The 20,317-nt window shown below is 46.6% G+C and overlaps 1 protein-coding gene across 5 annotated transcripts in view; it reads right to left on the minus strand.

Annotated features, from left to right (window-relative positions):
• The window catches only part of Kcnip1 (potassium voltage-gated channel interacting protein 1), a 378,331-nt gene that overhangs the window by 153,026 nt on the left and 204,988 nt on the right, over nucleotides 1-20,317 (minus strand). The gene's annotated exons all lie outside the window — the stretch shown is intronic.

A 20,317-nucleotide genomic window follows, 5' to 3' on the forward strand; every position in this document is an offset into this window, starting at 1 on the left:
ACTTCCCAATAACATTGTGGGTTGGTGGCCAAGGCTTTAATACAGAGGCCTTGAGACACACTTATCCAAACCATAGCAACTGATATTAAGAAGTGGCCCTCAGTCCATCAGAGAACTCAGTCTCAACTTAAGCTTGGGTTTCTTATTTGACAAGCCCCCACACGAGACGAGCAGAGATTTCCCAAATCACTGACACTGAATTTTCTGCAAGGGTGGCAGGTAGTGGCTCAGGACACTCCGATAAAGACAAAATGGAGCTAATGTCTCTTATACCTGTTTTTCCTCCTTAAATGTAAGCAACATATGCTTTATGAAAGAGGAAAATTTCACTGAGCAGTGATTTAAATTATTTTTTTATCCTAATGTTACTTAATATGTACAAACATAAAACTTAGGTATAAAATCCTTATGCTTTTAGTGCTATTCAGCTATAAAACTGAAACAAATTTCTAAATTAAATACCAATAAGACTATAAAACCAATAAACTTCAAATTAACAACATTAGTTTAATACGAGGTTGGTTGTTGGAATGGACTGCAGCTCGCAATGTGTCTGCAGTATGGGACTCATGTTCTTATGTTCTAGTTCAGCTTGCCTGTGAGACCCACTGCCCCACTCTGCAAGGTCTCAGAGAGTTACAATCCTTCTGTTGCATATGCTCTGCTACTGGAGCCTCCCTCCCTGCCTCCCTCCTCCCCTCTTCTCCCCCTCCTGCTTCCTCTCCCTTCCCATTTCTCTCCCTCTTTCCTCTCTCTCTTGTCTCATTAGCCCCAACAGCAGTAAACGTAGCTATAAAAAAGACATCTGGTCCCATTCCACCGGAAGCATAAATGTGGGATGCTAAAATCACATCCCATAGGGCGGGGCTCACCAAATAGTAAACATTTCCAACTAGTGGGTCATACAGTCTAAGCTGCAACTACCCAACTCAACTGTCCTTTTTGTATAAGGAGTTTCAGATGTGACAGTGGGTCCTCCATATCCACAGGACATTGGTTTGAGGACAACCTGCAGGTACCAACATCTGTGGATGCTCAAGTCCTTGACACAAAATGCTACAGTGTTCACTTATGAGCTGTGTTCCCTCGAGTGCACTTTGATCATCTCTAGAAGACATAAAACTCAATACTTATAAAAACTTATAAAAACCTGGGAGTGCTGTCTAAGTAGTTGTGATATGGTACCATGTGTGGGGATCTTCTTAAACTGTTGGCAGCAGAAGCTGAAAGGTAGAGAGAGGGTCAGGAAACATTTGGCGATGGTGAAAATTTTCTGAATGTGCAACAACAAAAAAGTCATTAAAAATCAAATGTCAAATGGATGTGAGGTGTGTCTGGCAGCAACCACCTACATTATAGTGTGTGACTTTACCAATGGCTTCTGAACATACAGCACACACACACACACTTCTCACAGTATGTGCTGCTACACCACGCAATGCCGTGAACATCGCCTCACTAGAGACTGTGCGCTACGAACGCAGTGTTTTCTCCTGTACGTATGGAGTTGTCTGCTCTCCCAGAAATGTAATGAATGAATTATGGAAAGCAAATAGTCTAAATATTTTCCCACTGTTATTCTCAACAGGTAAGTCTTGTCAATATGTCTTTGGATTGGATTGCCCTGGAATGTTTGATTTTAAAAATTGCTGTTTGAGCTGGGGCTTCAGTTTCATAAAAATACTCCGTGAATTTTTGGTTTGAGATTAGAACAAGATTTTTTTTATTAATTTTTGAAATATCTCTCTAACTGTACTTCTGCCTTTTGTACTATGCATTCATGCAAAGTGTCATTCTCGGCACTAATGACTATAAAATCAAAAAGCTGATCAATTTTGACAACCGTGGAAGATGCTCCACATCCCAGTGCCAAATATTCAGCCAAGAGTAAAATTTTCATGTAAAAATAAACAACCACATCCATGTCTTTAGTATGCAAGTATACTTCCATATAGAATAAATGATAACATATATACCAAATAATTGTTCAAAAATAAACTTCTTTATGATCTGATATCAGGAAACGTATATATATTTGTATATATATTTTATATACTCAGGGCCCTGTAAAGTTTTCCTTTGCAAAGAGTGGAAAAGTTTAATAAACCTTGGCTTAGGGGATAATGACAAGAATGATAGTCTGTCAAGGTTCAGTAAAGGCTAGCTGAGTTGAGGACTAGAGCCCTGAAATGCCAGGACCAGCTGCACACAGGTGAAGGCGGGCTGCTGGTTTACAATATGGTGGCCTTGTTAGGGTCCATGAGAAGCCCTGTAAAAGACCACCAGACAGGTCTACTACCTCAAGAATGCTCAGCATGCTGGGGCTGCGCAACTAACGCAAAGGCAAAAATGGCGAACCCTTAAAAAAAAAACTTGCAGACTCCTTTTATACACAACTAAAGGAATTTTAACAGCAGTGTAATCATTCTACCTAGGATTGGCTTGTGCCAGTGGCAATCGCATTAGTACCTTTCTAATTGGTTAGGGCTAGCAGGGGTGGGCGAAGTCCATTCTTGGGCAAGTCTGGACAAGTCCCAGGCTTTGTCCTTATTTGGTTATCATCTGTGGAGGGGAGGGTTTAGGCTCAGGCTGTGTGCAGTTCCCTTTGTTTCAAGAGGCAGGAACTGAGGCCTAGTTCTTAACTGAGTTATTAGGAGCCTGTCATGGTATTTGCCTGGACTTCTCAGACTCTGGAACTCAACTTACATGGACTTTTAAAGCATCATGAAGTACTCTGTTGTGGGAGATTTGTTTGTGTTTTCACTCCAGGAATGCCCATGGAGGACCATAGAGTTTTTTTGGCGGACTCAGAGGAGATAGAAGGACACAGAGAATAAGGAGGTGCTAAAAAGATGCACGTCCCCCTCTCCAAAGAGGGGGGAAGAGGGTGAAGTGATCTTTGCTCCATTGCTCTGTGGCTCAATCAGGTTTATTCCCTAATATTTGACTCCCAAGTTTTATTGAATAATAAAACATTAAAATAAGCCCCTATTCTTTTGATTTTTTAAAAAATCTCAATGATCTAAATTGTACAACTATTCTCAGTGTGTAGAACGTACAAAAACAGATTGGGGAATGGTTGAGTAGTCCGTGGCCTGGAGTTTGTGGACCACTAACGTGGACAGCTAGGAAGAGAAAAGTGCAAAAAGAGTTGGTGTAGAATCAGACTGTGAACTGTTATATCACTCCAAGTTTTAAATTAAAGACAGCAGTCACTCTGGAGGATTCGTTGACTCTGGGAATCTCTCTCAGAATTTTAGTGTGAGCAGTACTATCCAGGGCACCCAGAGAGCAGTGTTCAGCAGGGGTCCAGAGGAATATTTGAAGGCTCCAGAAAGAGGGGGATGTCTTCAGATGGCCACTGACTCTCCTGCCCCAGCTCCAGCACAAGCCACACATTGGGAAAACACTAGCAGGGGACTGGATAAATGGCTCAGTGGGTAAGGTGCTTGCTGCAGTCAGGCACGGGGGCACACACCTGTAACCTTAGTGCTGGGCTGGGGCCAAGGGAGACAGGGAGATCTCTGGGGCCTCCCTTGCCAGCCAGCCTAACCAAAACATTGAGCTCTAGGATGAGTGAGAGACCCTGTCTCAAAAGACAAGGTAGGAGAGATAGATGAAGACACCTGAAGTCAAACTCTGCCTCTACATGAGCACAAAAGGACGAAGGTACCACACACACACACACACACACACACACACACACACACACACACACACACACACACCCCATGCCAGCAAACAGAATCCCAGACTATCTATAGAAGATTATAGTGACTTAAGTTTCTGAGTAAAAGCAAAAGCCCATTGCTTGCTGTCTGGTTTGGGTTTTGTTGCTGTGATAAACACCATGCCAAAAGCAAATCTTGAGGTGGAAAGGGCTGATTTGCCTTAGAGATCATAGTCCATCATTAATGGGAGCCAAGGCAGGAACTTTCCACATATGTCAGTGGGTGTTAGAGGCCCTGATAGCATGGCTGGCTTTAGTGTATATGCTGGTTCCTAGCCCTCAGATCCAACAACTGCTGATTGAAAAAAAAATCAGAAAAAATTGCATATGTCCTGAGCACAGATGGACTTTTTCTTGTCTTTATTCCTTAAACAATACAGTATAACTACTATTTACACAGCATTTGCATTGACAGTAGGAATCAGAAGTCATCTAGAGATGATGTAAAGTACCCAGGAGGATGTGCAGATAATGTATCATTTTTTGAGAGGGACTTGAGCATCTGCTGAATTTGGTATACTTGAGGATTCTAGAAGGAATTTTTTTGGGTAGCAAGGCACAGCTGTGTATTTGGTGCACTTGGTACAATAGTAATAATAATACATAGTGCTTTCAGCAGTGTAACCATTAATGAAGGTTGTTGGATAGCTGAGTTCCATTAGCCCCAGAGGTTAAAGTCATCTGGGGTGGGCTGAATCAGGCAGTGCAGAAATGGTGTGCAGCCTGCAAGCCCCAGGCAAGCATTGCCTCACCCCAGAGCTTGCGTGTTCCAGCAGCGGAGCTGCACAATGAATATATCTGTTCAGTCAATAACATTGTACAACTTGTGAAAACCAAGAGGCGATTAATCATTGGAACGGGAAGCATTTGATCCCTCAGCAGAGAGGAAACAGGAATGACTTGCCAGCGAGTTCAGCTCTCTGTGATCTTTTAAGAGCTGTTTGTTGGGCTTAGAGATGGTTTTCCTTTGGTGTGGGGTTTACTGAGGCTTCAGGAAGGTGCTGGGAGCCTGAAAAATGATGGCTTGGGGTTCAAACAAGTGCTCAGAACCTGGTGGATTCTGGGAGTCAAGGGCTCCTCTTGAATCCACCTGCAAGGTGATTTTTCTCTTCTCTTTGGGAAAATTTATGTAGAAGTTGTATCTAAGAAGCCAAACCCTGAACAGATGTTTGATTGCTTATTTGATTTTGTGTGTGTGTGTGTGTGTGTGTGTGTGTGTGTGTGTGTGTGTGTGTTTAATGAAGGCAACTCTTTAAAAATTTGGGACATTATACATATGGTCTGTTTCTAGCTTCTCTTGAAAACTGGGAAATCTGGCCACATGGCTCTACACTCCCCAGGGCACACAGGCTGGGGATGAGCAGCAGATGCTCCTCTGGAGGGTCTGTGAGCCTGAGGCTCCCCACCTCCACTCCTTGCCTCCTTCCTGCAGGCACACCCCCTGTCTGCTTGCCATTTATCACTGTGCACAGGGTCTATTTGTCTAGCAAACAGAAGCGAGCTCTCTGTATTCACATCTCTATTAAATGTGGGGGAATGAAAGATAAATCAAGAGGGTGCATTTTTCAAGAAAAATCATGTAACGGACACTTTCTTGTGATGTTGAATAATATTCTCAGGTATGCTATATGCAAATGGCCATCTTTATTCTCTTACTTCTGACCTAGAGCTGCAGACTCTGCCCTGTTCCCTAAGCCTCCAGATATCTCTGTGAGGAGGCATGGACATGGCAGAACACACTCAGTCAATGTCGGGTGAGGTCTAAGGATGGGGCTCTAACTTAGATGCATGGCATAGGTACCTTCTCTGTCCTCCTCCGGTCTGGCCAGTATAAGGAATTCTAACAGTTTAAATCAGCTTCCCCTATAAAGGGGTGATAGTCCTGTTGATGGAAAGCCACAGCCATATGGTACGAATTGATGGGGTAGAGGGAAGGATGGGAGTGGAGAGTGGGTTTAGATGATTAGGAGTTGGCAGCTTTTCCAGGAAAAAGTGCCGTCTCCACGGAGTCATGCCAGCTGTTCCAGATGAGGAAAGATGGGCCAACACAGAGGGGCAAGAGGGAAGAGCTCCAGGATCTTCGGAAGCCAGGGCTGTCCGAAGTGTTTAGTCCTGAGATGGCAACAGCTGAGCCCAGCAAGGTGAGGGACAGCTAGCTGCGGTGACCACTGGAGAGGGCTGGTGACCCATGGGGTTTCAGGAGTGAACGGAGACGTCCTAATGCCAGAGAAGAGCTAGAGTTAGCTAGAGCCCCAAAGACAACCTTGTGAAGGGGGAGATGAGCGGGTAAAAAGAGAGAGTAAGAAAAGGAGGAGTGAGTAGAGGATGGACATGGGGCTGGAGGAAGGCTCTGTGGGTAAAGTGTGTGCACAGTGTGGGAGGACTTGAGTCTGAATCCTCAGCAGGGCACAGCAACACTGATCTGTAACCCTCACGCGGCGGCGGGATTGGATGGAGACAGGCAGACAACAGGGGTTATTTCAAACAGTAAGTTTGAGAGAGATTGAGGAAGGTACCTGAAATTGACCTGACCTTTGGACATGCGTGCATGGACTTGCACCTGTATACACAGGCATACAATGTACACACAAACACACATGCACAGATACACACATATACACATACATACACACATATACACACATGAATTGGGCTGACAAGAGATGCGTGGCTCTAACGACAGTGGCCTCTTTAGCATATCGCAGGAGACTTTCGAATCTGAGGCTGACCAAGTCTCAGAAAGCAAATTAAAAGGCTTCCAGGCAGGCTAGAGCTGGTGCCTGGCTTTAGGATACCACTGGACACTTTCCAGCTCCAGTCCCCTCGTTTATAATCAAGATAATGACACATGCCTCTCAGAATAGCTATGAGGTTAGATGCGGTATAAAGCCCCCACACTAGGAAAAATTGAATAAGAGTAAGCCAATTTTCAGCAGATTTGGGTGTGTATTTCCAAAGTTGACACCTAACCTGGGACAACTTAGCTTTATTTCCTCCCATGAGGCACCTCCTGCCTGAGCCCCCACTGGGAGGAGGCCCCCCTAGTTGCTGCCTGCCATCTGTCGCTGGTGTTCCAATGCCGACCTGCAGCCTGGCACAGGGCTGCAGTCATAATTACCACTTCTGAATCGATTCCTCTGAGCCCTTTTGAGAAGGCTGAGGAATGCTGTGATTAAAATGATTTAAAACCGGCCTCCTCTTTCACAGCTTTTAATATTTGATAAGATTTTGGAGGGAGTGAGGGATGAGGGGCAAGGTGGGAGGTCTGGAGGTTTGCAATCCCAGCTGTAGCTGGGTCTGTAACTTATGGAGGCATTCCAAACAGGGAAACAGGAGGGAGGAGGAGAAGAGAGGAGAGGAGAGGAGAGGAGAGGAGAAGAGAGGAGAGGAGCTGAGAGAGAAGATGGGAGAGAGAGAGAGAGAGAGAGAGAGAGAGAGAGAGAGAGAGAGAGAGAGAGAGAGAGAGAATGTGGGGGTAGGAAAGCAATGGTATATTCTTTTCTCCAAAATCCTAGAAAGGAAAGGAGAGACTTGTTATTCCAAGCTGTGGGTGGATTTAAATTCCAACAATAATTAAAATTGCTATTATGGAAATAATAATAAGAAAACTATAATAGCAGTCACTTATCAAGGACCCAAAACTTGCCTGGCATGAGTGTTAGGAATATATCTCCTTTAATTTTCTCATACAACAGCCACAGAAGGGAACTTGTTTTTCTTAGACTCTAAAGAGGCTCCGAGAGGTAAAGTGGCCTTTGTCGTATCAGTCAGCCAGTTACAAGGGATGCTGAAGTCCACACGGGGGGTGGGGGCGGGTGGACCCTCAGCCCCATCATGCCCCACACAGCAGAACAGAGCATCAAGGTATTCACTGAAAAGAGAGAAGCAGGGCACCCAGAGAGCCATCCTGATGCCACCCACAGTGGTTACCTCAGGAGCCAACACCTCCCACAGATACAAATGCCCAGGTGTTTTACTTCTCTGACAAGTCTAATTCCTAAGTTCTTTCTTTCTACCTGTTTCTGGCATCTTTCAGGAATCTACACTCACTGAGGACAAGGTCCTTGTGTGAATCAGAATGATCCTGGCAAAGCTACACAGGGCTTACTAAGTACTAGCATTGTTAATCCACCCCCTTTCCCACCCCTCACCTCTGGTACCTTCTTGGTTTTGCCTAATGACCTGCTGGGTCTAGGACTATCACCATCTATCTATTTAGCACCTGAGGAGAATAGGACTCAGAAATGTTGGGAAGTTGTTTTAGTACCCCTGGTGCTCCTTGATATAGAAGTGATCTGGAAGCTTCCCAGAGCAGGGTCTGGAGTGTCTGGGAGAGCAGAGGATAGCCCCTCTCCTGCTGTGCCCCAGCCTCAGATTCCAGGCAGTTTATCTACTTGGGTCAGCTTAAGAAGTCTCTTTAGTCTCTTGATCTCAGCAAAGTAATGCTGGATCCGAAGTCACCACTGAAGAGCTGTCTCTATCTTCCTGGGCTCACTCCAGGTCTCCTGAAGAACTTGGATGTTGGGGGTTGGTGCCAGTGTGGCAGCAGTTTGCTGCTTCCCACTTTGAAGGGAAAGGATGTACCACAGTTTTTTTTCTGGGGAGGCTTATCCAATAATGCAGGAACTAAAAATCCATCCTGATAACAGAAAAGGAGGGATGGGAGACATGGCATGAAATCCCAATGGGATGGGAAAGAAAATCAACAAGTTTAGACAATTTCAGAGAGAGAGAGAGAGAGAGAGAGAGAGAGGAGCAAAAAGTTGCCAGCGTAACACAGGTGTGTCAACTCTTTTCTGATCTAAGTGGTTTGTTAAAACAGTTATGTGTCTCCAGAGAGGGTGAGCTTGGGACCACTGGAAGTGCATGAACCTTGGCTTGTACATAGGAGATGTACTTTAGTGTCAGAATAAAGTTCTTGAATTTCAATATGTCTTCCAATCCCCAGGAACCCAGTAAACAAGGAACAGAAGTAAAACTCTATTCAGCATGGTGTTTGAAATATGCTAGATGCCCCCAAATGCTGCGGAATTAATGAATGACTGAAGGATTGAATGAACATATGAGTCAGTGGTCTCCTGAGCAGACACACAGTCATGTTCTAACAGGAATAATAACAGGATTTGCCAAGTCCTCTAAGGTTTAAGTCCTCCACCAAGGCCATCTCTATTGCTCTCATTTTCAATATTTATTTTCTGTGTGAATAATGTGCACTATGTGCCTGCAGGAGCCTGTGGAGGCAAGCAGAGGTGTTAAATGCCCTGGAACTGTAATTGTAGACAGTCATGAGGCACCATGTGGGTGCTTGGAATAGAACCTAGGTCCTCTGCAGAAGCAGTAAGCAAGTGGTCTTCCATATTCTGAGTCATCTCTCCAATCCCTATTTCTCCCAGTTCATAGATGAGGGACCTGAGCTTCCAAGGGAGGCCACCACCTACAAAAGGTGGTACCTGTTGTAGGCTGTGAACCCAGAACTTCGTAGATCTGACTCTGTGACCCATGCTCCACACACCAAGGCCAGTTTGACCTCGGCGGCCAGCTTCCCACTTTGCTGAAGGCAAGGCTTTTCTATGGGCTGCTGGGTTCACAGTGAGAATATTGTTAGGGCCAGCTCAAGAGCTGTGCAGTGAGCAGTGACCTCCAGTCATTTTGCCTGGAAGGCGTACTTTTTCCTATTTGGTGATGATTGGTCAGATCCCTGCTATCCTAAGAGCACCCCCTCTCTCATCTTCTTCCTTTATCTTCCTCTGTTGGGGAGCTCTCAGTCACTGTAGGTGACCATTACCCAGTGACCCTGCCCTGACCCTTGGAACTTGGGTTGGAAGCATTAAAACCTGAATTCATTGTTAGCCCCTGGTAGCAAAGTACCTACAGATTTATCCAAACTTCTGCCCAGAACACCATCACCTTGAACCACATCTGCCACAGATGTTCCCCACCCAAGCTCATCACCAAAGGCCTTTCTTCCTGGCTCTGACCCCAGCTGTCCTCCACTACATCTAGGTCTTTTCTTCTTTAGGGACAGGATTCTGACCATGTAGCTAAGCTCAGTGTTTGTTTCTGCCTTCTGAATTCCTTTCCAATTTAGTCAGGAAGGCTTGGAAGCATGTAACCCAGCCTGACCTCAAACTCAAGATCTTCCTGCCTCAGCATCCTAGGTGCTAAGATTAAAGGTGTGTATCACTACACCAGTCTCCATTCATTCCTAAATCAGGGTTGCTACATAGTGACACTGGGCACTTGGAATAATTTTTTTGCGGTTCCTGGTGGGTGATTAAAAGCATCTTGGGTATCTAGGTAGTAGATATCAATGGCAAGGGATACCCTAGCCAAGACAATTAATGCATCTTCAGATACGGCCACACTGTATGCTGCACCATGTGTGACCCCGGGTAATGTCTCAATCCCATTCTCAGGGACAAGTCAGACATTTCTGTTTCCAGATCTCCTGGGTACCAGCTATTCCCAGTCCCCAAGCTACAGAGCCCTGGATCAGATTCTTTTCTTACCACCCCCACCCCAGGCTGCTGGCTCTGTCCTTGGCACTCCATGCTGCATTTTGCTTCTTCCTGATTCTTTGGCTTTGTTTTCATCCTTCTTCTAATTTATGCATTTTAATAACCATCTCAACTTCTTAGGTGCTCTGGATGGGTCATTAATTTCATGGTGCTCCACTCTCATTAAGAGTTTTGGCCCTGGCAATCAGGGGCCCGTTAACCTCTGCCTTGTTTTCTGCTTTAATTTAAGCCTTTCTTACAGTCCAGTCACCAAGAGAAACCAACACTGTTGTTTCTGTCATGGGAGGCCCCTCAGGGTATGGCAAACATGTGGCTTCAGCCCCGTGTGTGGCCTGCTCCTTATTATGTGACCTCTGGGAAGTCACCGTATGTCTCTGGGACTTTAGAATTCCATGTTTCCCTTCTTCGTTATAAGCTTACGTGAAAACACACATCACCACAAACAGTTCAGGACTCAGAGGAGGAGGGGCCCCCCAGGATTGTCCTCTTCTACACTCCATCTCTCTACTTACTGCACTCTGCATTTGCTCCAGTTTCCTCATTTCCTCACACAGCAGACACCGTCGCACTTCACTGTGTCACGTGCAGAGGGGGCAGTGGGTTTAAGTACATTATCTCATGACTTCTGACACCATCTTTGGGAGCAGATATGGTTTCTCTGCATTCTCCAGATGATGATCTTGAGGTCACAAAGTCCCACCGGGAGAAAGACATGGGGTTAGACTTTACATTTTAATTTTCTCTACTTAAAATACTTGCTTTGCATATCACATTGAGCCTCCTATGAAACTAACAGACTTGAATGCAATAATGCATGAATGGAAATACAGGAAGTGAGACATATCTGGTCCACAGGAGATGCTCATCAAATATGAGTTGCTTTTCTCTCCTTTTTCTTGGGTGGGGGGATAAACACATTTTGAAGTGCTTAGAAAAGAGCCATGTTTGGGAAATTCTTCCCTTTTCCCAGCCACTCTCTGTTGGTATCCAATTTCCTTTAAGCTGAAGTAGTGTCTGTCCCTGCGCTTCATGAAGGTCTAGGGACAGGGTTTAACAAAGAGCTATTGATTCTGATATTAGTTAAAGCAACACTGGAGGGACCAAGTTGCCTCCACAGTGACTCTGGGGAGAGAAGGGGCCGGTGCTTTGGCCCATGGCTGCTCTCAGACAAGGACATTAGCGTATCTGGAACGAGCTGTCCCCATCTCTAATAGAGATTCGAACGTTACTAATTGGCAGGCAGAGGCTGTTTTCTCTCTATGGGAATCAGAAAGGAGCAGAACGTGCCTTGAATGTTAATCTCTTCATCAGCCTGCACTAGGGGGTAGGGGGAGAGGAAGGGAGAGGGAAAAGGCCAAGGGACAACAGAGACCACACACACACAGCTCTGATGTTCTACACCATGTGCAGAATGAGAAACCCCATCGCATGTTCCTGCCCCACATACTTGCACACACACTTGTGATAATTCATGACATTGTCCTAAAGTGTCCATTTTCTAAATGGAAAGGGCTCAGAATTCAGAAGCTGGCAACTTAGAGCAAGCCCTCAAATCTCTTTCTTACCAGCTCAGTCAGAAGCAGATCTTGTAGCCTTCTTGGCCTCAGCCTCTGTCTGTTAAGTGAAAATAAAACTGGTGCAACCGATACAAATATTTGTTGAATAAATTGTGGAAACCTGGTAGACTTCTCAAAAGGATGCAGTAATGGTTATGAAAATTGTTCTGCAAGAACATGAGCAGATATCAAAGTGTCATAAAATTCACAGATCCTCACAAGCCACATGCAGGTTTCTGGAGAGGATCGGGCAAGAGTTACCCCCTTTAAGAAGGAGCATGGTGTACCAGCAGACTGATGTCCGCGCCTGGACAGAGGTTGGAATGCTCTTTAAGAATCCAGATCCTCAGGCCACACCTTTGAACAGAGGCTTAACAGTTTGGAGGGCAGGCAGGATCCAGGCATCAGAGGTTTCCTTTTCGGTCTGTGACAATTCTAAACACTATGCCAGTTCAGGACCATGGTCAGCACCATAGTTTGCATTTTTACTGCCAACCCTTTTCTCTAGTCAACAGGAAGATTGAATGGGGTACCACGGGAAGTATGCTGTTCAAATAAGTGTTGTTTGGCCAAGATTACCTTCCCAGACATCTGGAAACATCTCAAGTGCATGGCTAAGATAATCGATGTGTGGGGCTACATCTTTGAATGCTCCCAGCATACCATGTCATGTAAGGCACACTGTATCTTATGATACATACATAATTACAGAAACTTAAAATTATAAAATGAAAATTTGTTTACTAAGAGGCTCAGTTGTGTCTTCCTGAATCTGTGAAGTCCAGCAGAAGTCTCTCTTTACAGAATTAGTCCCTGATGTCTTCTGAGCGTATGCAGCATAGTAAGGGAAAAAATAAAAAGGGAGCCAGGGTTCTCTGTGTGGGCACACGTATGTGTGGCAGGAGCATAGTATGGAACTCTTCTGAGTTTGCCAAAATTATGAAATGTCAGACCCAGCATACACATCCCTTCTTAAGATGTGTGCATCTGCCTTTGTTTTTTATACAGAAGGAAGAGAAATGAGCAGTGAGGGCTTGCAAGCATGTCTCAGTGAGAGAGTCCTAACCTAGCAAGTGTATGGCTCTGGGTTCACCCACAGCACCAAAACAAACAAACAAACAAATAAACAGGGACACACAAGATGATTTTTACCACATACTTGATGTCAAATACCCACACTGTGGGGATCCTTTGAACCCACAGTGGAATCCCTCACTGAGAAGCCTTGAGCTAGAGTGCAAGGTGAGGACCAGGGCCAGACAGAAAGCCCTTCATAGAAGAAGATACTATTCTATAACGCTGTGACAAGGATGGCAAGCTTGAATCCAGCAGGCTCTGGGTACCAGGCCATATAATTCCATCGATAGCAGCCTCTGGGATGCAATTCTCATCAACTGAGCAACAGATTGATCCAAAGTCAGAATAATCACAAGCCTCCTCTACCTCCTGCTGCGCTTGTGGGGCTGGGTGGTATAAACTGTGACCCAGCTGATGTGGAGAGCAGCAGTGCCTTCCAAATCAATAGGTGAGACAGTGCCCTCAGGGGAGACTCTCATTAGGAGTGGGGATAAGGACCTGATCGACTAGCGGATGGAAGACGGGGAGGCTGTCTTTCCTGAGCCTTCCTAGCAGGTTCCCCAAAGTGTCTAAGACTGGAAAGGCAGAGTGTAAAGGGAACTAGGGGTGTGTTTGTGTGTGTGTGTGTGTGTGTGTGTGTGTGTGTGTGTGTGTGTGTGTGTGTGTGTGTGACTTATGGATATCAGACCTGCTGCCCAGGCACTCCTAGGGAGAAAGATGACTACCTATTTGCTGTTGTGGCTGCGATGGCAAGGATCCTCATAGGCCTAGGTCCTGTGTGCTGTTATAGAGCCTGAACCTCATGCTGGGACAGTGTCCCACTTGCTGGGGCTCAGCTCTCCGGCTGCACCTTACAGCCCTGGGCTCTGGAAGACAGATCTCTCTGTACTACAGTTCCAGTAAACTTGTAATGTAAATGTGCCCCCAGTTGGAAGGGCTTTTATAAGAAAATGGAACGTGTCATATTCAGATATGAGACTGGCACAGGGGCTGGGAGATGGTGTGCAGGGAATTGAGGTACAGTGCATTCATAGGATGCCAGGCCTTGGCGAGGACTCTTGCAAAAAAGGACCCCTTGCAGGGAATCCTGGATTTTGGGCACTGGGCAAAGGAAATGGGGCCAGACAAGAAAGAATTCATGTACTTACTGGACAAACATGTACCACATGCCTTCCACGCATCAAACAAGTCAGATCCCTGGAACACCACAGTACAGAACAGAGGAAGCCTCGATCCACACAAAGCTCACGTGGTGGCTGCAGAACCTTGTGTGGTCAGGTGATGCTTGGGCAAAGCTTTCATAACGAAGCTGCTGTGCTCGGGACTTAGTCTACCAAGGCTCACTCCTGCCTCCACACTGGTGAGTCCCCTCTGAAATGTGAAATGCCTCAGCCTCTTTTCTGCCTCACAAATGCATATTCATTTGGAGGATGTCTCAGCTTCATTTAACCTCCCCAAGGATGTTACCCTGGAAGCTGGTCTGGACCGATCTCTTCTCCTCTTTGCTTGTATCTAGCTTAGTGTTTGCCACTGATCTATTTTTCTGTTTGTCTCAAGGCATCTTTATAATTTGCAGCCTGTTTCTAGGATAAGCCTGGCACACCAAGACATTTTATAAATATCCATCTACATATTGAATGCAAGTGAATAATGTGCCACTTCTGGGGTTCTGGTGCATACTCCATACCAGGCACATGGGTGGTCTAGAGGTTGATAGAGCCTCAGGAAACCTCCAGGGTAATGAGGGATGATCAGCCACAGACAGCACTTGCTAGGGTGAGTGTAATTTGTTCCTCTCACACACTATGGGGACGTTTAATCTTTATTATGAAATGCCGAAAGGTGGGGCCTTGAGGAGGTGATTAAGGCTCTGCCCTTAGGAGTTTATTCATCTTTTCATGTGATTAGTAGACATTATTGATTAATGGGGTTACTTCAAGAGAAGGTCTGGTGTAAAAGCCAGTTGAGCTAGGTCTCGCTCATGATCTTTGTCTCTCACTGTGTTTTAGGATTATCATTGCTGTGATAAACACCAGGACCAAAGCAACTTGGGGAGGAAAGGGCTTATTTGGCTTACACTTCCACAGCACTGTCCGTCATGGAAGGAAGTCAGGACAGGAACTCAAACAGGGCAGGAACCTGGAGGCAGGAGCTGCTGCAGAGGCCGTGGAGGGGAGCTGCTTACAGGTTTGCTTACCATAGCTTGCTCAAGCCACCCACTTTCTTATGGAACTCAGGACCACCGGCCAGGGATGGCACTACCCACAATGGGCTGGGCCACCCCCTTTCCTCACTAATTAAGAAAATGCTCTACAGGCTTACCTACAGCCTGATCTTATGGAGACATTTTTTTTTTTCAGCTGATGTTTCCTCATCTCAGAGGACTCTAGCTTGTGTCAAGTTGACATAAAACTAGCCAGCACACCATGTAAGACCCTGGGTTACTGTGGGACTGTGTTAACAAGAAGGCTATTACCAAATACAAGCCTTCAACCTTGGACCCAGACCATTAGCCAAAAACGAGCCTCTTTTCTCTGTAGCTTAACCACTCTTGTATTATGTCACCGGCAGGAGGGAATGGACTGAGGCAGTCTGGGCTGTGGGAAGAGAGGTTGAAGGTCACAGCGGCCTTTAATTCATCTTCCATGGGCTCCAGCCAGCTCATCACACTTACTGGTCCTGACTACCGGCAGTAAGTATACTACTATTTTCTTTGCTATGACGAACTAGCTGACGAAAGCAACTTAGAGACGGAAGGGGTCTTTGAGGGACCAGGGTTTGAGGATACAGTCTGTCGCAAAGGGGCAGATGTGCCAGGAGTGGGAGACAGCCAGTCACAGTTCTGTAGTGAGGAGCTGGTCTGCCTCTGTTCTTATCCAGTCCAGGACGGCAGCCCACAGACCCATGCTGCTCACATGGGGCGGGAGTCTGTGTGTATGGGGGTGGGTGGGGTGGGGTGGAGAGTGGGGCAGGGTCGTCTCAGTTAAACCTCTCTGGAAACACTCTCAGGCACACCTGGAAGTTTGTTGCCAAGGTGATTTCAAATCCTGTTGAGTTGGCAATGGAGATTAAACACCACAGGGAGTTCAGTGCTCAAATGAGTCTTACCACAAAGCTCTGAAGGGCTGCAGGAAGGGTTCAAGGCCACTGCTGCCTGTAAACTCCCACAGGCCTCACCCAGCTCCTTCCCTCTCCTTGTCTTGTCCTAGTGCCACTTGGACCTGCCTGGACTCTCACAGCACCACAAGCAGCTCAGACTTTGTCCAAGTCATGGTGGCTATTGTGTCATCTGCTTGCCGAAAGCCCCCAGTGGGGCTGGTGCAGCAGGCAGACAATGCTCGTCTAAGGATGTAGGGGCCAACCATGCAGAACGGGGACTTTTTAATTGACATTTAAATGTCAACACGCCACATTAAATGTTATGGGTGTTTCATCTCAGCCCTTGAGGAGCGTAAACACGTCTCCCACTCTTTAATCACTGCCCACATTCATTACAGATGCCCTTTGGTAAGTGGAAACAAACCCACTGCAGGGTCATGAGCTCAGCCAGGCTGAGTCCTGCCTACAGGGTGGATGGGTGGCCATCTCACTCAGGGCTTTATTCTGGCCACTGGGCTCCAACGGGTGGATTACTAGAAGGGGAGGCTTGGGGGAGGGAGAGGCAGAAGAAAGAAGGGAGAGGAAGAGAGAAGGGAGAGGTGGATGAAGGTAGGAGAGAAAAAGCCCATAAAGCTACAACCACAGAGAGTCAGAAAGGGTCTGGGGACCAGGATGCAGGAGAGAGAGCTCAAGACAGCAGACAGAGAAGGCCAGAAGGAAACAGAGGGTGGACATACTTGAACGCCTTTTATAGATCACTGCTGCCCGGGCACTGCTCACACCTCTCACCCCCACCCCTGCTCATCTTCCCGTGTCAGTCTGCAATCTGACCCAGGGTGCTTACATTCCAGGCTGGAGGTGGCAAGTTCTGGGGCAATGCCCACCTTGCTGGATCAGCCTGTGGTAAATGAGCAGAGAATTCTCTTATGTTTACTGGAAGCCCAGAAGCAGAGAAAGGACCCAATAGACAGCTTGATATGCTGGTGTGAATAGCGTTGCCCTCAAAGTACAGCTCACTGAGCCTAGAAGAGGCAATGTTTAATGCAGGCTGGGATTTTGGAGTCAGACTTTGAAGAAGTCTACCTAGAGGCCAAGGACAAGATGGAACCATATACAACAGGAGAGAAGGCACAAAGTGCGTCAAGTATAAGAAGTTAGAGCATATTTATAAATAATTTCAATGCTAGGATTTGGGAAGGAACCAAAGCTGCGTGGCATCTATTTCTAAATGGCATTATTTCTTGGATAAGAATGACAGAAACAGCAGTTTAGGATTAGGAAAATGGAATTCTGGAGTGGAATGCTTTTTTTTTTTCTGTACTACTATCAAATTTGCAGAAGGAGTTTAAGTGGGAAAGGGGGAATTAATTCAGTCTAGAGGGGAAGTAGATGCTGTCTTGAGAGGCAGTGCTTAAACTGGACCCATGAAGAAGGTTCGTAGAGATGGTCTCTACAGATTCCAAGAACACAGTGCTGTCCAGGGCAGACTACAAATGAAAATGGAATGCCTTTTTCCTCCCTCCCTCCCTCCCTCCCTCCCTCTCTCCCTCCCTCCCTTCCTTTCCTTTCTCCTTCCCTCCATTCCTTCCTTCCTGAGTATGGTGCATGCATATGGTTTGTGTGTGTGTGTGTGTGTGTGTGTGTGTGTGTGTGTGTGTGTGTGTGTGTGTGCACTTGCATGCAGAGGCCAGGACAAAACATTGGATGTCTCCCTCTGTTGCTCTCTGCCATACTGCCTATAGACGGTCTCTCACTGAACAAGAAGCTCACTGTTTCACCAGGCTGGTTGGCCAGCAAGATCCACCTGTCCTCACCTCTGCCCGCAATGCTGGTGCATATGCAGCCCTGCTGGTTTTTTACATGGGTGCTGGGGATTTGAACTCAGGACTCTTACCCACCGAGTCATCCCCCCCCCCAGTCCAAGATAATTTCCTTTAATCCTAGTATTTTATAGATGGAGAACCTAAAGTCTGGGAGATGATGGGAAGTCGTTCACGACCACAGTTTCCAGGGACTAATGAGATACAGCCTTTTATGTCAATCTGCATTTCCTGGGTTTTGAGCAACTTTTAGATTTTAAACATTTTGTTTTAGTTTATTAGATTTTCATGCCATGGCTGATGCCCTCAAGGATCTCTGTTTGTACTTTTCCAGCTCATTAAAACATAACCATGGGCTTGGGACCATTTGGATTTCAGCTCCCTGAGTCAGCACTATGATGCCTCTTCTTCAAGATGTGCAGGTGGGCTGGATGGAAGCTCTGCCATTTCCAGCTGGCCCCAGGGGCTGGGAGATGCTGGATGCAGCTTCCTTAACAGCCCTGGAGTCTTCCAGATCTTGGAAGGAATTGGAGTTGCTTTGCTTACCTACATCCCAACCTTTCTTTAGAAGTGTCTGGTGATGTACCTGTCTAGTGGAGAGTCAGGAAGGGATTGCTTCCTGGAATCCCAAGGCACCACCCTGCCTTGACTGGCAAAAATAGTTTCGATAATAGGAACCTAACCATTGAGCTTCATCTGCATCATCACAGCCGCCTGGGGTGTGCTGCAGTTATTCTGTGGAAATGCACAGAAGGAAGGTGACCTGGATAAGCCACACCAACAGGGAGGGGTGGAGTTGAGGCTTGGCACCCAAGTCTTTCCAACTTGAAGAAGTCCTCCATCCTATGTCAGGAAGTCTGTAACCTTCCTGGAGGACCCAGAACTGCGTGTGGGATGGAGAAGGACAGCCATGGCAAAGGTCACTTGTCCTCTGGGACCCACCCACATGCAAGATCTGCTTTAAACACTGTCTTACTGAAGAGATCTGTCTCCTCCCAATCTTCACAGAGCCCTACAGTAAAAACTCAGTTTAGCTAAACATCTCTTTGTGGCTCCAAGCCCTCTCTGACTGGACCCCTGACCACTTTTCAGCTTTATTTCTACCACATTCTCCCTCCCTCCACCTAGCCTCTCTAGCCTCCTTCTTACCCCCTCAAACTTGCTTTCACCCCAAGGCCTTTGCACAAGTTTCCCCTTCTGCTTGGAAATATGCTTCCTACCAATGATTAAAATATGTCCTCAGAGAGGCCTTCCCTGGCTCCCACTTGGCACTATGCCACCGTCCTAGTTGTTTCTGAGGACAACTGGGGCCCAGGCCCCGTCTCTGAGAAGATAGGGCCCTTGTTGCTCTCATTCATTGCTGTGTGCCTAACCCACATTCAAGGCTTGGCACACAGCAGGTGTTGGATCCTAGACCAGCCACTGCCCAGGTCATCCCATCTTCAGGTATAGCTCGGCCATACTCATAGCTGGTTCTGTGCACAGACCCCAGAATAACAGATTTTTTCCCTCCCCTCTGCGTCCAGGATCCAAGACAGCCTGGTAGCAATGAACGCCTGAACTACCTCTCTGTTTTTTGTCCTTTTATTTGAAAGACAAGGTTTCATTTTGTAGATCAGGCTGGCCTCAAACTCACAGGGATCCTCCTGCCACCCAAGTGTTGGGATTTTAGGTGTGAGCTACCACTTCCTGCTATGAACTACTTCTTCAACACTAAGTGTAGCAGAGGGGGTTGAAGCAGGAAGTGGGAGAGGCTACATGGACCTTTTGCGAGGATCTTGAAGATCAGGTCAGATACTCAAGAGATGAGAACTGCTGGGTACTTATGGACTAGAACTGAGGATTCCTCATCAATCACATAGCACAGAACCTTCCTGCTTCCTCTGAAACCTATCAGAAGGGACCATCAGTTAGTCATGTGGGCCAGAACCCTCCTTAGATCCCCCACCATGCTGCTGTTTGTCTGTTTACAGCATCAATAACCCTTCTGTATGGCATCAATAACTCTTACTCCAAAGGACAGCCTGCCTATGTGTCCCTCTTGAACCTCAGACCTGAAACCTTTCAATGGACAGTTCAGCCAATGCTTGCAGCACTAGGTCCAGGATGCCAGCGGAAGCCAGGAAGGAACTGAGAAGCGAGAAAGGCCACTTCCTCCTCGAGCTAACCTCACAGTGGACACGTCTTTGCAGAGTGAGTGTTTGTCTGGAGTCTACCTGCTTGAAAACAGTCACACGTCCTAACAGCAACTAACATGTCTGAGCATTTCCTGAGAGCCTGGTCATTAAATGAATGAATTTGCTCTGGCCTGTCAGCCTTATGTGATGGATTGCAGTACCAGTCTGGTTTTACAGCAGGGAAGACAGGCTCTGGGGTCCACATCTCCTTGGTCAAGGTCACACAGCCAGCAGGTGCTGGGTTAGCCTAGAGCTGGCTCTGGTCTTCGCTGCTAAACTGCAGGACCTGGCGTTTCTCACAGGAGTTGAGAGGATCCATTCCAGGTCACACAGACAACAC

Source organism: Peromyscus californicus, unplaced genomic scaffold, assembly GCF_007827085.1.
Source record: "Peromyscus californicus insignis strain IS unplaced genomic scaffold, ASM782708v3 Scaffold_3__1_contigs__length_106647218, whole genome shotgun sequence".
Lineage (NCBI taxonomy): Eukaryota > Metazoa > Chordata > Mammalia > Rodentia > Cricetidae > Peromyscus > Peromyscus californicus.